Source organism: Mus caroli, chromosome 15 (assembly GCF_900094665.2).
Source record: "Mus caroli chromosome 15, CAROLI_EIJ_v1.1, whole genome shotgun sequence".
Taxonomy (NCBI): Eukaryota; Metazoa; Chordata; class Mammalia; order Rodentia; family Muridae; genus Mus; species Mus caroli.
In genome coordinates, this window is record NC_034584.1 from 19,585,394 (window position 1) to 19,599,905 (window position 14,512).

Below are 14,512 nucleotides of genomic sequence, written 5' to 3' on the forward strand. Positions count from 1 at the left end.
TCAGTGTCTCTGGTTTTATGTGGAGTTTTTTGATCCACTTAGACTTGAGCTTTGTACAAGGAGATAAGAATGGATCAATCATAACCACCATTCTTCTACATCATAACCACCAGTTGTGCCAGAAAAATTTGTTGAAAATGCTGTCTTTTTTCCACTGGATGGTTTTAGCTCCCTTGGCAAATATCAAATGACCATAAGGTGTGTGGGTTCATTTCTGTGTCTTCAATTCTATTCCATTGATCTATCTTTCTGTTGCTGTATCAGTACCATGCACTTTTTATCACAATTGCTCTGTAGTTCAGCTTGAGGTCAGGCATGGTTATTCTCCCCAGAGGTTTTTTTATTGTTGAGAATAGTTTTTGCTATCCTAGGTTTTTTGTTATTCCAAATGATCTTCCAGTATAAGCCATTTGTGTTCTGTTCAGGAATTTTTCCCCTGTGCCTATGTGTTTGAGGCAATTCCCTACTTTCTACTCTATGTTTCAGTGTACCTGGTTTTATGTGGAGGTCCTTGATACACTTGGACTTGAGCTTTGAACAAGGAGATAAGAATGGGTCAATTTTCATTTTAATACATGCTGACCACCAGTTAAACCAGCACCATTTGTTTAAAAAGTTGTCTTTCTTCCACTGGATGGTTTTAGCTCCTCTGTCAAAGATCAAGTTACCATATGTGAGTGGGTTAATTTCCGGGTTTCAATTTTATTCCATTCGTCATCCTGCCTGTCTCTGAACCAATGTCATGCAATTTTTATCACTACTGCTCTGCTTCCCCCAGAAGTTCTTTTATTGTTGAGAATAGTTTCACTTTCCTAAATTTTTGTTATTGAAATGAATTTGCAAATTGCTCTTTCTAACTCTATGAAGAATTAATTTGGAATTTTGATGGGGATTGCATTGAATCTGTAGATTGCTTTCCACATTTTTACTGTATTAATCCTGCCAATCCATGAGCATGGGAGATCCTTCTATCTTCTGAGATCTTCAATTTCTTTCTTCAGAGACTTAAAGTTCTTGTCTTACAGATCTTTCAGTTGCTTGGTTAGAGTCACACCAAGTCATTATTTGTGACTTTTGTGAAGGGTGCCTTTTCTCTAATTTCTTTCTCAGCCTGTTTATCCATTGAGTAGAGCAAGGCTACTGATTTTGTGGGGGGGGGGAGTGTTAATTTTATATCCAGCCCCTTTGCTGTAGTTGTTTATCAGCTTTAGGAGTTCTCTGGTAGGAATTTTGGGTTCACTTTAGTATACTATCATATCATCTGCAATAGTGATATTTTGACTTCTTCTTTACCAATTTGTATCCCCTTGATCTCCTTTTGTTGTCTAATTTCCCTAACTAGAACTTCAACTACTATGTTGCATAGATAGGAAGAGAGTGGCCAGCCTTGTCTAGTCACTGATTTTAGTGCAATTGCTTCAAGTTTCTCTCCATTTGGTTTGATGTTGGCTGCTGGTTTGCTGTATATTGCTTTTGCTATGTTTTGGTATGGGCCTTGAATTCCTGATCTTTCCAAGACTTTTAACGTGAAGGGATCCTGGATTTTGTCAAATGATTTTCAGCATCTAAGGAAATGATCATGTGGTTTTATTTCTCTGAGTTTGCTAAGGTAGTGGATTACTTTGATGGATTTCCATATATTGAACCATCCCTGCATCCCTGGGATGAAGCCTACTTGATCGTGGTGAATAATTATTTTGATGTGTTCTTGGATTTGGTTGAGGAGAATTTTATTGAGTATTTTGCATCATTGTTCATAGGAAGATTGGTCTAAAGTTCTCTTTCTTTGGTCTTTGTGTGGGTTAGGTATAAGCATAATTGTGGCTTGATAGAATGAATTGGTTAGTGTACCTTCTGTTTATATTTTTATGGAATAGTCTGAAGAGTAATGATATTAGGTCTTCTTTAAATGTCTGATAAAATTCTCCATAAACCCATCTGGTTTGGGGCTTTTTATTGGTTGGGATAATATTAATAACTGCTTCTATTTCTTTAGGATTTATGGGACTGTTTAGATGGTTTATCTGATCCTGTTTTAACTTTGGCATNTTTTTTTTTTTTTTTTTTTGAGCAAAGAGTCAAGAAGCATTTGTATTTCAGATGCACAGCTTTGGCATGAGTTGCTTTTTTTATTTTTCGCCATCTTGGAATAATGAAGATGATGAGATATGCCAGATTGGGCTAGGCTGTCCCAGGAATGTAGAGGGCATTAGATTGTTTAAGGAAAGAACTACTAGATTCTGTTGAATGACTATAGACAACTAGGGCCTAGAAAGGAAGTCACTAGAGGTCTAGACAGTAGAGGTTTCTACTTCATGGATGGGGTCCTTGTTGGAGAGATTGCCCGAGATATTATCAGACTCCAACAGTTCCACAATGCTGTAGGGAGAACAGTCCTCCAGACCCAGCTTGCTACAGAGCCAACCACAGAAGCCTTTCTCCATGTCACAGGCAGCTCGCCACCATGCTGCCCAGGACCATGAGAGCTGAGCCAGGGTGGCATAGAGCCCCAGGGAAGATGCCATGGTCATGATGAGTACTGGGTAGAAGAGAATGAGGCACGGACAGCAGGAGATCTTATGCCAGAAGGTCCTCTCTTCATTGTACACCAGAAAGATGTTGTACCAGGTGATGGTGCCATAATAGAAAGACACAACAAAAGAGAGCACAAAGACCACAGGCAGGCAGACCAGTGTCCAGAGGACCACGTGTGGCCCCTGGTCTGCCCCGACCTGGCAGGCCCTCCTTCCCTCGGGGCATGCTTCCCTGGACAGCTCCTTGGGTTTGGTCAGCTCCTGCAGCTCCTTCTCTGTCAGATTGACATGGATATCCACCATCTGACCCTTCTTCTTCCCTCGTGTGGTGGTCCCGGTTAGTGTGACATAGCGGCTGTCCAGAGGCTTGTTCCACACACCTGGTTTCTTTGGCATCTTGTATCTGTGTAGAAAATTGTCCATTTCATCCAGATTTTACAATTTAGTTGAGTGTAAACTTTTGGAATAGGATCTGATGATTGAATTTCCAGTTTCCATTGTTATGTCTCCCTTTTCATTTCTGATTTGATTAATTTGGAATCTGTCTCGGTGCCCTCTGGTTCATCTGGCTAAAGTTTTATCTATCTTGCTGATTTTCTCAAAGAGCCTGCTCTTGGTTTTGTTGATTCTTTGTATAGTCCTTTTTGTTTCTATTTTGTTGATTTTACCCCTGAGTTTGATTATTTCCTGCCATCTATTCCTCTTCAGTGTATTTGTTTCTTTTTCTTCTAGATCTTTCAGGTGTGCTGGCAAGATGCTAGTGTAAGCTCTTTTCAGTTTCTTGTTGGAGGCACTTAGTTAGAGCTATGAGTTTTCCTCTTAGCACTGCTTTCATTGTATCCAATAAGTTTTGGTATGGTATGTCTTCATTTCATTAAATTCTAAAAAAATCTTTAATTTCTTTCTTTATTTCTTCCTTGGCAAAGTTATCATTGAGTAGAGTGTTGTTCAGCTTCCATGTGAATGTTGGCTTTCTATTATTTATGCTGTTCTTGAAGATCAGCCTTAGTCTGTGGTGATCTGACAGGGTGCATGGGATTATTTCAATCTTCTTTTATCTGTTGAACCCTGTTTGGTAGTCAATTATATGGTCAATTTTGGAGAAGGTACCATGAGGTCCTGAGAAGAAAGAATATTCTTTTCCTTTAGGATGAAATGTTCTACAAATATCTGTTAGAGCCATTTGGTTCATAAGTTCTGTTAGTTTCACTGTGTCTCTGTTTAGTTTCTGTTTGCATGATCTTTCCATTGCTGAGAGTGGGGTGTTTAAGTCTCCAACTATTATTGTGTGGTTTTCTATGTGTGCTTTGAGCTTTAGTAAAGTTTCTTTTATGAATGTGGGTGCCCTTGCATTTGGAGCATAAATGTTCAGAATTGAAAGTCTAACTTGGTAGATTTTTCCTTTGACCAGTATGAAGTGTCCCTCCTTATCATTTCTGATAACTTTAGGTTGAAAGTCAATTATATTGGATATTTGAATGGCTACTACAACTTTTTTCTTGGAATCATTTGCTTGTACTCTAACCTTTTACTCTGGGGTAGTATCTGTCTTTGTCACTGAGGTGCATTTCCTTTATGCAGAAACATGCTGGGTCATGTTTATCTATCCAGTCTGTTAGTCTATGTCTTTTTTTTTGTGGAATTGAGTCCATTGATGTTAAGAGATATTAGTGAAAAGTGATTGTTTCTCTCTGTTATTTATGTTGTTTGAGGTAAAAATATGTTTGTATGCCTATCTTCTTTTGGGTTTGTTGAGAGATTACTTTCTTGCTTTTTCTAGGGTATAGTTTTCCCCCTTGTGTTGGAGTTTTCCATTTATTATCCTTTGTAGGAGTCTATTTGTGGAAAGATACTTTGTAAATTTGGTTTTGTCATTGAATAGCGTGCATTCGCCATCTATGGCAATTGAGAGTTTTCCTGGGTATAGTAGTCTGAGCTGGCAAAAATGTTCTCTTAGGGTCTGTATGACATCTGCTCTGGATATTCTGGCTTTCATATTCTCTGGTGAGAAGTCTGGTGTAATTCTGATAGGTCTGCCTTTATATCTTACATGACAATTTTCCCTTACTGCTTTTAATATTCTTTCTTTGTTTAATGCATTAGGTGTTTTGATTATTATGTGATGGGAGGAATTTCTTTTCAGGTACAATCTATTTGGAGTTCTGTAGGCTTATTGTATTTCATGCACCTCTTTCTTAAGGTTAGGGAAGTTTCCTTCTGTAATTTTGTTGAAGATTTTTACTGGCCCTTTAAGTTGGGAACCTTCCTTCTCATCTATACCTATTATCCTTAGGTTTGATCTTCTTTGGACCTGGAATTCATTGAGTTTCATGCATTTTGCATTGTCTTTGACTGTTGTGTCAATGTTTTCTAAGGTATCTTCTGCCTCTGAGATTCTCTCTTCTATCTCTTGTATTCTGTTGGTGATGCATGTATGACTTCTGATCTCTTTCCTAGGTTATCTAACTCCAATGTTGTCTCCTTTTGTGATTTCTTTTATCGTTTTATTTTTTATCTTGGATAGTTTTGTTCATTTCCTTTGCCTCTTTGATTGTGTTTTCCAATAATTCTTTAAGGGGTCTTTGTTTTTCCTCTTTAAGTGCTTCTGCCTGTTTGCCTGTGTTCTCCTGTATTTCTTTAAGGGAGTTATTTGTATCCTTCTTAAGCCTCTATCATTGTCATGAGAAGTAACTTTAGATCCACATCTTGCTTTTCTGGTGTGATGGTGTATCTAGGACTTCCTATGATGGAAGAATTGGGTTCTGATGATGCCCAGTAACTTCGGTTTCTATTGCTTCTGTTCTTATCCTTGCCTCCCAGCATCTGATTATCTCTAGTGCTCCCTGCCCTCAATATATCTGACTGGAGCCTGTCCTTCCAGCAATCCTGGTTGAGTCAGAACTCCTCAGGGTCTAGTTTTCTCCATGATCCTGTCATTCTGGGATTCTATGAACCTGAGCTTCTGGGTGTGTCAGAGTTCCTCAGAGTCAAGGTGCCTCTGAGACCCCGAGATCCTGGTGTGATCAAGCTCCTGAGATCCTGGGATCTTGGGATCTCTGGTGTCCTACAGCATCTGGGAATGAAGCCTCTTTTGGTGGCTTTGGGACTGGCTGCTAAGTTTGCACCCAAGGTAAACCAGCACAGGCTGGAAGGAACTTGAGTCCCTGGTGGGGTGCAGTTCCTGTGTCCTTGGATCCTGCTGGTCCCAGTTACTAGCAGTAGTAATGGAAAAGGTGCTATGTCCTCCTCACCCCTGATCCTAAATTCCAGGGTGTGCTAGAGTGCCTGGGAGTGGAGCCTCCTCTGGGGGCTGTGGGACTCCAAATATGTGGCATTAATAAAGAAAAAAGGTCCATAAATTTGAGGGGCATCATGGGTAACATGGGAGGATCTGAAGGGAGGAGAAGGTTGGGGAAACTAGGGCTTACCTAAATTTCTGAGTGTCTGGATGAATCATGAGGCTTTCACCAGCGTTTTAGGCCCCGATGTTGTGACTGGATGATGTAGAATGACTGGGGGCAAGCTGGGCAGGAATTGACAGAATGGTAAAGTCTGCATATGCAAGAAACTTGCCTAGGGTTCTGTGTGGATTTCTGCATCTGATGGAGCTGGGGGCTGCCACCAGAGATCTGGGATGAAATATCTACATTTAAATTTAAAATAAAAAATTAAACAAATTTTTATTGAAAAATGTGAATATTTACTGTTTAGTTTTCACTGTAAGACTAAATAGTAGGTAAGTAAAACAAGGGATATATTGGCCATATTGTAAAGCACAGTTTACTTAGGCTGTTACAGTTCATTTACATTACTATTGTGATTCTCTCTGTGTATATAAACATGATGTATTTGTTATTTCTTTAAAAATAAAAATTAAATTCCATTTAAAATATGTATGTGTCCAAAAGACCCATGACTTCTATTCTATCAGGATGATTTATATATTGTTTATTTTTTTAAGGGGCAGACATTTTAAGTACAAAAGAAAATAACATAGAGTGTGGGTCTAAGCTGTTCAATTGCTAACGAGAATTGAAAAAACAAACAAACAAAAAAAAAACCACATTACTGGACATAAATTATCTAAAGTGGGAAACCAATTTGAGCAGGTTAGAATTATAAGTTTAGACATCAGGAAAGCTGTGATTTGGCAAATTACTTTGCTGTTTGTCAGCCAACCCTTTTGATCTTTTATCATTCTCCCAGCTAAAGAAACAAACAAATAAAAATGATGTACCTTGACTTATAAACACGTCTGTAATTTTAGACTTGAAGAGTTCTTCTTTTAATGCATATTTTTTCAAAGTGGCTCAAAGCTGTTTTTTAAAAATAATAAGTCCCCTTCAGGAGTCCATTTTAGCTGTTCTATCAATGGAAAAATGGGCAGTTTTATTTTTCTCTTGTGAATGGTAAGATTGATCTTCTGCACCTTAGTGGCTGCCCTGTGGAGATGAACAGATTTTGAAGCCAGAAAATGATCAGGACTCTGTAGCAACAGGGGATATTAATGCCTTTTTCTCCTCCGTGCATCACAATACAGAAATAATTACAAGGGGCGAAATTGCCATACTATAGAACAAAAACTATGGGATTGGTCCATGAAGTACTAGGTCTCTTAGGGTGTCATTTTTTGTCAATTTAATAATCTTTATCTCTCTAATAAAATTATTGTATTCCAAAATCATTTCAGAATAAAATTAATTAGATTTTGGATCATTTACATATATCCTGAGGATATAGGTTTGGGTATATGCCTTGATGCTATTGTATGAAAATTAAGATCTCAATGTTCAGTGAGGAAATGACTGTTTAAAATGTTGTTGACTCATCAATGCAGATACTTATAGCCAAAAATGGACAGAAATCCGGGGCCCCTGTGGTTGAATTATGGAAAAGCTGGAACAAGCTGAGGAGGATGTGACCCCATAAGAAGACCAGCAGTTTCAACTAGCCTGAACCCGGAGATTTCTCAGACACTGAGTCACCAACCAGGCATCATACACAAGCCGATATGAAGGCCCCAACACATATACTGCAGAGGACTGCTGAGTATGGCCTTCGTGAGAGAAGACACACCTAACCCTCAAGAGACTTGAGGCTCCAGGGAGTGGGGATATCTGATGGGGTGGGGGTGAGGGGAGTGGGGAACATTCTCTTGGAGATTGGAGAGAGGAGTTATGGAATGAGGAGTGGTCAGGGGGATGATTGGGAAGAGATAGCAGCTGAATTCTAAAGGAAGATTCAATAACAAAAATAGTAATAATAATAATAACAATAATAATAAAGTAAAATGTTGTTGACTCCTAACAAAAACGATCTGAATGTTCATTTGCCAAGGATTGATACTACTACTGTGGAAGCTGCTGAGAATTAATCCAAGAAAGGTAGGTCCCAGGGGCTGAGACTTTGAAGCAACTTTTGGAAAAAGTTGTTCCTATTTCTCATTGCATAGCCACCAAGAATGAACAGTCTTCCACCATTGTCTGCTCCTGCTATGATAAACTTGCTTAGCCAAGGACAACATCATCACAGTCTGAAATTTGTACTATTTTATGTTTTGTTTATAAATTGTATTCTTTCCAAGTTTCCAACCTGTGTGGGCTATATGGATGCTGTTGAGAGGTTGAATGTAATAACCTATTGTTAAACATAACACAAACTGCAGATATAAGACTGAGGGAACCAAGCTGGAACTTACTTTAAAACCTTCTCCATGAAACTCTTATGGTGACAAAGTACGTTATGAAGGTGGCAAATGGAGACATTTTATCAAAGTATATAAATCATGGCAATGACAATACTGACAAGAAGGTAACAATAATACGCTTTTATCTTTGGAGTTATTAACAGGTGTGAAATGGGACTTAAGGACCAAGAATAGTAGAAAAAATTCTGTCTGATACTATAAACCTAGCCAAATACCTTAGGCTGTGGATCTTAAAGTCATAGAGAAAAACTTTCTCTTAACCATTTTCTAAATGAATATAATTTCTATTTTTGTTCTAAATAATTACCTTTATGCTCACAGATAATTTCTGACCTCTCATTGAAAAATTTCTTACTTTACAACAGAAGCCACTTCAGAGATCTTCAGCTATGCAAAATGCAAAGAAAAACTGAGCTGTCCAACCACTACTGATGCATCTACAATGCAATACCTACTTTAAGTATCAGGTAAAGTTATGGAAGATAGGACAAAAATATTGTAAGAGCCAGAGGAACAGGATGCCTACCCCTAGGTTGTGTCCCACAGACATGACAAAGAAAATGTACCAATGAAATCTTGACAACATGTTTGCCTGAACAAGATTGGCACAATGACAATACCAGTTGACATACTAATGTGGGACTGGGTAAATTCTGCAAGGTCCCCTATATTAAGAAGAAGAGTGATCAATGTCTGCTGATAGAGAGAGAAGAAGCTCCCATCAAAAATGATCATGCACAAAGCTTGTCTAATCTCAAGTGGTAAGCTGAGCAAACATTTGACTATTGGTAGCACTAAATGGATTTTGTAGGTAATACATATGTGTTTATATATAATGCATATATGTATTTGTAGCAATTATCATAAACAAAGCAGAAATAATCAGTTTAGGAGGAAGTGAGAGGGGAAGAGAAGGGTTGCAGAAGCAAGAATGATGTAGATGCTGTCCTCATGTCTGTCATCCTCAAGAGACAGAAAGAATAATAGGAAACATTTCCTGCAGAAAATAATAAATCAAAACATTCTAAGGAAAATGGTATACAGTTTGTGGTTAGTTGTATTTTGCTGTGGAATTTTGAGAGTTGAATTTCTAGTTTTAGGGATATATCTGATTGTTTTGGGAAAAATATCAGATATTTTAAATGAGAGAATAATATTAGGTGAGAGTCATCACAAGGGTCATAATTATTAAATGAACACAACTATATAAGACTTCGGTTTGTGAAGGACATTTAATGTATTTTGTGGTCATCATCATGGTTTTAAAAGTGGCATGACCATGAAAGGCATGACTTCTCTAGAGTCTTATTTATATATCCATTTCTCTTATATTTTTGGTTGTGAGCCTTGCCTTTAATGGCTGAGCCATCTCCGCATCCATATATCTCCATTTCTCAACTGCAAATATTTATGTGTAGGAAATTTTTGGCATCAAATATATTAATTTATTATTTAACAATCAGAGAAGAAATGCTAAGAAGAAACATCTAAGAGCAGCAGATAGATACATCATTGAATCAGGTGCTTAAAACACCCAACGGAAATGCATTGAGCAACTAAATAAGAGCAAGCAAAAGTAAAATTACCAAACTGTGTGTTTAAAATAGTCACCAGAAATTGCCTGGTAAATCGACTCTGAAAGAGTTGGATTGGCAGATCTCCAGGAACAGCAGAGGATTCTCTCCACAGACAAGTCTCCTCCAGCATGCTCCTCCTGAGGCAGTTTTGTACAATGGGATCAAAATAGTAACATGGGGCTGGAGAGATGGCCCAGTGATTAAATGCACTTGGGTCTTTCAAAGAGTACTAGGGTTTGGACCCCAGTACTCACAAGGTAACTCCTGGGATCGTATGCTCTCCTCTGACCGCCTGCACTAGACATAAAGAGTGCACTTATAAAGAGGGGGTGGGGGATAGCAACCTCTTTTGAGAAGTTTCCCTTTTTTCCTTCAAGCTCACATTGTTTCTAAGGCTCTATTTGCTTTTTGATTGATTGATTGATTATCTATTCCTTGTCAAAGAGTCAGGGAGCAACCCATTCCCCAGAACAGGACACTGGAATCCCTAATAAAAGATTGTGCTTTTAAAACACTTTGCTAGGAGATCATTCAGGACTTTGGTTTCCCATCTATTTTTTCTTTTAACACTAAAATTGGTCATTACCAGCTTTTCAAACTGTGGATTGCAGATACCTCAATAAATGTAGTGTTGTTTTTTAAAATGGTCATTAGTAAATTTGGGTGTTTCTGAAGCAATCAACTATGCTGCATCCTGCCAAGTCCCTTCATCTTCGATTCGAAACATGAAACATGTAGACTGATTATTCCAGATTATAACACAGATTTATTTTTGTGACACCTTAGCTCAGATCTCAGATTATTATCAGGTATAAAATGCAATGTGGTTATTGTACAAAGCTTTCTGTTTTTCCCAATATCTTTCAACTATCATGTCCCAGCAAATAAAAGTCAAAATAGCACACTGAATATATTATATTGTGTTAGAATATTGCTCTTATTAATTGATATTTGAGTTGCTACCTTGAGGCTCAACAAAATTACTTCAGTGAAATTTTGATTGGGAGTAGGACAAAATTTCAAATACTTTTAACATCCTTAAGCATAAAGCTGTTATTTTGTCCTATCTACTTGTATGAAGTGGTGTTTGTAGCATTAACTATCAAAAACTCAAAGTATTGGTCAACTTAAAAAAATTAATAGTTCTCTACATCTTACAGTGCCAAATATTCATCCTGAATTTGATTGTTTATGGAAGATAAATAATACATACATTTTATTAATTTCAAATACATTTTCACATGGAAAATAATACATATAGCAGATAATTTCTTTGTAATGAATTCCTTAATGATTTAACATCAGTACATTCATTAAATGTCTGATTGGGATACCTATTTAATTAACCTTGTGTCAGGTATAAAAAAGGAACAGAGTTGAAAAGACCTAAGATTCCTTTATTAGTCTATGCAACACGCACACACACACACACACACACACACACACACACACACACACACACACGCTGTTAAAGTTACTCTAGAGCCTGTGCCTTCACAGGAATAGGAGCTAGAATAGGCAAATGCAGCCCACTCTGGTTAAGCTTTTTTGACAGACTTTGCTGCTACGGCTTCCTTCTGACCACGATAATCAACCTTCTTTCCCACCTCTGCCACTGTGGGATTTGGCTGTTTGCAGCCCTCTGACACTGCCACATCTGGTGTAGGAAAAAGAACTCTCCGTGGGCCTTCAAATGTTTAATTAAGCATGAAAGTGTGAAGCCAGCATCATACTTGCACAGCATTACATACTCAGATTGTTACTAAAATCACTCTGAAGGTTCCATGTTCATCAAGAAACCACATCTTTCCTTAAAGGGCAGATTGCCTTTCAGATCATTAGAAACATTGGATTATGTCAGCTGTATGGCTTGTTGTTCTCACTGAGAATATAAACATCTTTGAGTCTCCTTCCTGGTTAACAGTTAAGTTATTAATATTCAGTTGTCTCAAAAAATGTGTTTGTGGAGGAATTTCTGAGGACACCAAGGTAAATAGAATGACTTGGCACCAAATCAGGGTTTTTAATTCACATCTGTTTTATTCAATTAAATTACAATTCACCCTTCCCCCTCCCACAGTGATTGTAAACTCCACTGCCAAATTCAGGAACTCTACATCTTTAAGCATCTTTATTACATTAAAAATGTAAATTGTGCTGCAAATCCATCCAAACCTGGGATATTTTGGTCAGAGGGGTGTTTGCATCTTATTTATTATACTTATTCATCCATTCTTGATGATCTCCTCCTGGTTTAACATTAGTGGTATGGATGAATCTAGAAATTTGTCTATTTCTTTTACATCTTCCAACAAAAAAAATACAGGTGCTTTCACATACTTTAGTATAATATGGGTTTCTTTGGCATCATGATGCAATGTTGTCATTCATTCTGATTCTGTTAATTTGGGATTTCCTATTTGATTTTCCATCATTCACAGGCTGCTTATGAGTAGCTTGATCCCTGAGCCTAGCTCAAGGTGCTGTCCATTGCCTCTGTCACTTCCCAAGAAGGAGACTGGAGAGTCATCTCCCTTCGTTCCCATCATCTCTGCTCAAGTTTTCATACAATCCTCACATTTCTTCTGTGCCTTACTGAATAATTTCACTAACTGCTTCATGCCCAATGTTAGGCATTGTGTATATCATTATTTTATCATTTCAACAATATATAATTTTATTAATAATAATGAACCATTATTATTCTATTAACAATATTGAAGTCTTCTTCCACTTGTAATTTCAACACAACAAAAAATATTTTTTTAATTTTGCTTTCAGTTTTCATTCTTGACTTTGCTACAGAGTATCCAGAGTGAATTCAGTGATAGTTCATATACTCTGCAATGTTATTGTTGTTAAATTTACAACACCTTATTCTCAGTACAATGAAAATCAAATAAGCCAAAAATATTTAAAGGGCTCAATATAAATATATAGTTGCATATATCCTTCTGTTTATTATTTTACTTAGAGATAATAGTATCTGAGGCTTGATACATTTTCTTTTTGTTTTTCTTTTTATTATTGTTTGAGAATGTCACATGTGTATACAATATTTATTGAGCTAGTCCACTGTTTGTTTTGAGTACTCCAATTCCTACTTCATACCCTCACCACTATTTTCTCACAAACATAAACTGTTTCTGTTTATCTCTCTCTTTTTTTTTTTCTTTTTCTTATTTCTTTTTACCCACTGAATGCACACAGTGCTTTGAGTATGGCTACAGTGCCAGTATTAGTCATGGTCAGCCAGCCTCTCAGGGGCAACCACTTTGACCAAACCTGATTCTCCTCCCTCCCAACACCACCACTTGTCATCAGTTGCCAGTAGGCCCTCTGCTAGGGACAGGACTCCATGAACCCTCTCTCTTCTGTGCTGAGTTTTCATATAGCTTGGTATTTCCAAGGTCTCACACATGCTATAACAACTACCCAAATACTGTGAGTTTGTGTACATCATTATTCTGTAGTATCATGAAAACAGGACACTACATTGTTTCATTATAGCCATCTATACACTATGACGCTTACAATGTTTCTGTACTCTCATGTATGATGAACTATGAGCCTCCAGTGGAGAAGATGTGGTAATGACATCTTATTTAGGATGGAACAATCTGCACTTAGCACATTCTATCCACATCAACAGACAAAAAGGCAGGTGTGGAACCAGAAAGCTGTATGACTCAGTGAGCTAGTCTAGAACAAGAGTGAGCTTATGATGTGACCAAACCCAAAAAGTCTAACGCTGAGACAAGCAGCAGAGAACCTGCTTCCTCCTTGCTCTGGGCCTGCATGTCCCAGCACACATAAACTTTATAATCCCCACTTGACACCCTTCTAACACCCTTGAGTTATAAGCCTTCTGACACCCTTGAGGCAATCATGTAGCCAGATTAGAGGCTAGCCATCCTCTCTCCCCATAAGGACATTTCCAAGTAGCACCTGGGATGCCTTTTCACCCAAATCAAGCATTTTCAGCACCTCATCCCTAGTCAATGGTGTACACTCACCCAAAACTCCCTACCCACACCGCAAATTTACATGTGCCTTGTTATTCCCAATAAAAGAGCTGAAAACAGTCTCTGAGACTGTTTCTCCCTCACTTGTTCTGAAAGAGATCCTGCTAACCTACTCACCCAGCCAAGTTTTATTCTTCCTATTCCACCCCAGTGTACAAACATGCCTGGCTGCCCCAAGGAGAAGAGCAGACCAGGGATGGCAAGCAGCCATTCACCTGATTCAAGAGTGAATCCTTTGAGTCACTGATTAGTGTGATATGTCCATTGGCACACAGTGTCACAGATGACATGTGAGTAAACAACTACTTTCTTGTTTTTTTTTATTATTATTAGATATTTTCTTTATTTATATTTCAAATGTTTTCCTCTTTCCTGGTTTCCCCTCCCAAAATCCCCTATCCCCTTCCATCCTCCCCTTGCTCATCAACCAATCCATACCCACTACCTGTGCCTGGCATTCCCCTACACTGGGGCATAGAACCTTCACAGGACTAAGGGCCTCTCCTCCCATTCATGACCGACTAGGATATTCTCTACTACATATGCAGCTAGAGCCATGAGTCGCTCCATGTGTATTCTTTGAACAACTACTTTTTTTAAAAATTTTAATATTTTTTATTACATGTTTTCCTCAATTACATTTCCAATGCTATCCCAAAAGTCCCCCAT

The 14,512-nt window shown here is 38.0% G+C and overlaps 1 pseudogene; it reads right to left on the reverse strand.

Annotated features, from left to right (window-relative positions):
• Positions 1-2,291: 2,291 nt before the first annotated feature.
• LOC110310765 lies at positions 2,292-2,957 on the reverse strand (annotated as a pseudogene).
• Between the last annotated feature and the right edge of the window lie 11,555 nt (positions 2,958-14,512).